This window comes from Lepus europaeus, chromosome 1 (assembly GCF_033115175.1).
Source record: "Lepus europaeus isolate LE1 chromosome 1, mLepTim1.pri, whole genome shotgun sequence".
NCBI lineage: Eukaryota > Metazoa > Chordata > Mammalia > Lagomorpha > Leporidae > Lepus > Lepus europaeus.
In genome coordinates, this window is record NC_084827.1 from 37072361 (window position 1) to 37075991 (window position 3631).

The 3631-nt window shown below is 45.9% G+C and overlaps 1 pseudogene; it reads left to right on the forward strand.

Moving 5' to 3' along the window:
• The first annotated feature begins 1147 nt into the window (after positions 1–1147).
• Positions 1148–2883, forward strand: LOC133765136 (heterogeneous nuclear ribonucleoprotein M-like; annotated as a pseudogene).
• Positions 2884–3631: the final 748 nt, after the last annotated feature.

Here is a 3631-nt window from a genome sequence, read left to right on the forward strand (position 1 = left end):
TCCCAACCATGTCCTCCTTAAAATTAATCAGTAACTATCTTCTCAGTAGCCTCTTTTCTGAGATGATGTTTTTAATAATTATGTTCTTCAACCTGTGAGAAATTCACCCTGCTTACATAAAGCCTGTCTGTTCCAGCCAAGATAATGTTTACGATGTAATGACAAATGAAAATTTATTGTCACGGAACACGTAAATTCTGGCTAGAATTTCACCACTTCGGAACACTTCCCAACACTCTTTAGAAGTCATTAGGCTTCAGACCGGTGCTGTGGCATAGTGGGTAAGCCATGCCTGCATTGTTGGCATCCCATAAGGGTGCTGGTTTTAAGTACTGGCTGCTCCTCTTCCAGTCCATCTCTCTCCTAATGCCCCTGGAAAAGCAATAGAGTACTTGTGCCCCTGCACCCATGCGGGAGACCTAGAAGAAGCTTCTGGCTCCTGGCTTCAGACTGGCCCAGTTTGGGCCATTGCAGTCATTTGGAGAGTGAACCAACAGATGGAAGATCTCTCTCTCTCTCTCCTCTATTTCTAACTTTGGACTTGCAAATAAATAATCTTAAAAAAAAAAAGAAGCCATTAGGCTTATGTCCCCAGGGCCAAAGTCATTCATATCTGCCTAAATAACCATTATATCAACCTTTATGTAGAGAGTTCCATCAACACAGAGTGCTCCCCATTCCTAAAACCAAAACCTAAAGGTGACACCTCTTCATTTGTCTTTAAAATAAGTTTATGAGATTATTTTTCACAAGATCTTTGACTATAAAATCCATTTTACATGCCACGATTTCCTTCACTACTGGATATTTCTGCATCTGCGTGTAAATAAAGTAAACAGTTCACACAAAGCCCAGATGTGGAGAAAAGGTGGCAGGGGTCAAAGTGATGGCTGAGGTGGCAGCGAAGGAGCCCAAAAAGGAGGAGGAGAGCAGTACACCAAGCGGCAATGGGGCTCCGGGCCAGAGTAAAGGAGAATGACCTACTCAGAAGGAGAAGAGGAAGGAGAAAAACATAAAAAGAGGAGGCAATCACTTTGAACCATATGTCAATCCAACAAAGAGATACTGAGCCTTCATCACAAATGTACATTTTGATGTGACCTGTCAGTCACTTAAAGATCTGGTTAAAAAATATTTGGTAAGGTAACATACGTGGAACTCTTAATGGACCCTGAAGGAAAGTCAAGGGGATGTGCCGTTGTTAAATTCAAGATGGCAGAGAGTATGAAAAAAATCTGCTGAAGTTCTCAACAAGTGGAAGGCCACTGAAAGTAAAGGAAGACTCTGATGGTCAATAGGCCATGAGAGCAACACAAAAGGTGATGGCCATGACTGGTGGGATGGGTATGGGACCAGGTGGCCCAGTATCCTAATTAATCCTAACATCCCAAATGAGATTACCCATGCATTACCGGCTGGAAGACTTGGAAGCACAGTATTTGTAGCAAATCTGGATTATAACATTGGCTGGAAGAAAGTGAAGGAAGTATTTAGTATGGCTGGTGTGGTGGTCTGAGCAGACATTCTAGGGGATAAAGATGGGAAAAGTCGAAGAATAGGCACTGTGAGGAATAGGAATTGTGAACAGTTCATTGAAGCTGTGCAAGCTATATCTATGTTTAATGGGCAACTGCTGTTTGATAGACCAATGTGTATCACAATGGGTGAGAGCGCCTTACAAAAGGGAGATGTTTTTTTCCCCTGAGCATCCACAACAACTGTTCCATGGACTTGGTGGTAGAGGCATGGGGTTAGGAACAGAAGGGCAGCCTACTGATACCAATCACCCAAATAAAGGCATTGGCATGGGAACACATAGGGCCTGCAAGAACAGGAAATGGAAGGCATAAGATTTAGAATAAATCAAATGGGAGCCTCGGAGGGCCTCTTTGGTGGTGTATGGAAAACATGAGGTGAATTGGATCTGAGATGAACATGGGCAGGATAAACAGTGGAGGCAGAAACAGCATTCTGAGGATTGAGAGGATGGGTCCCAGCATTGACTGCATTGGGGATGCTGGCATGGAACACATGGTCTCAGGCCTGGGCCATGGCCTGAATCATGTGGGCCCTGAGATCAAGTGTATGGACCTAGCCATGGACCACCTGGGCTCAGTGGAGTGCATGGGCTCTGGGCCATGACCATGGAGTGCATTGGCTCTGTGTGGAGTGCATGGCTGCCAGCATGGGCTTCCACCTGGAGCCCATGGCCACACTCATCCAGAGTGTGGGCCAGACCACTGAGTGTATGGGCTCTGGCATGGAACATACTGGCCCTGCCATGGAGACATGGGCTGTGCCATAGAGCGCAGGGGTCTGAGCATGGAGCGTATGGTGCCGGCACTCATGGGGGCCAGCCTGGAGCAAATGAGCTCCCTGATGACTTGCATGTCACTGGCCTGGATAACCTGGGCACCAACAACATTGACCACATGGGCCTGGAGCACATGGGCACCAACAGTCTGGAGTGCATGGGCCCTGCCATGGGCCAAGCCCTGGGTGCTGGCATCAAGCACATGGGCCTGGTAATGGGTGGTGGTGGTGGTGCCAGTTTGGACCATGCCATTGAGATAGAATGTGGCAACTTTGGAGGAAGCTCCACAGGTTCCTTTGGTGGAGGTGGAGGCCATATTCCTGGGGTGGCCAAGAAAGCATGCAGATCGTTGTGAGAAATCTCCCATTTGATTTTACATGGAAGAGGATCAGTTCAATGAACGTGGCCACATGCTATGTGCCTGCATCAGGACGGAGAATGGGAACTCCAAGGGGAGCTGTATGGTTAAGTTTGAGTCACCAGAGGTGGTGCAGTGAGTCTGCCAGATGATGAGTGGCATGAAGCTGAGTGGCCAAGACACTGATGATCAAATCAATAGAAACGCCTAGCACTTGTCTTTTTCAAACATCTGAATTTGTATTTTTTTCTTATTAACCATTTTAATTCATTGGCTGGATATATAAAGATGTTTAAAAAATTCAGTTGCTTTTTGGGGTAATTTGAATTACCTTTTTGATGACCAGGGTTCCATCTGACTGCTTGCACTGAGATTGCAATGTTCACAGTTTTCATAGTTGTGGCATCTTTTTGATGTAGAATAAGAATTTGATACTAAATACAAGTTCCTGAAAAAAATTAAACAGCTCCTATGATATTGACTGATCACGTACAGTTGGGTCTGAAAATGAACACTAATCAGAAAGCCCTCTAACTCCATAGAATGAGTCAGTTTAAAAATGCATCTTGAGGGGGCCAGCACTGTGGTGTAGCGGCTAAAGGCACCGCCTGCAGTACCAGCATACCATATGGGCACTGGTTCAAGTCCCGGCTGCTCCACTTCTGATCCAGCTCCCTGCTATGGCCTGGGAAAGCAATAGAAGATGGTCCAAGACCTTGATCCCCTGCACCCACATGGGAGACCAGGAAGAAGCTCCTGGCTCCTGGCTTCGGATCAGCCCAGTTCCAGCCATTGCGGCCAATTGGGGAGTAAACCAGTGGATGCAAGACTTCTCTCTCTCCCTCCCTCCCTCCTTCCCTCTCTGTGTAACTCTGACTTTCAAATAAATAAATCTTTAAAAAATGCATCTTGAACTATGTAATTTGAGCCACAAGAAAATGACTTATAACTATATTTCT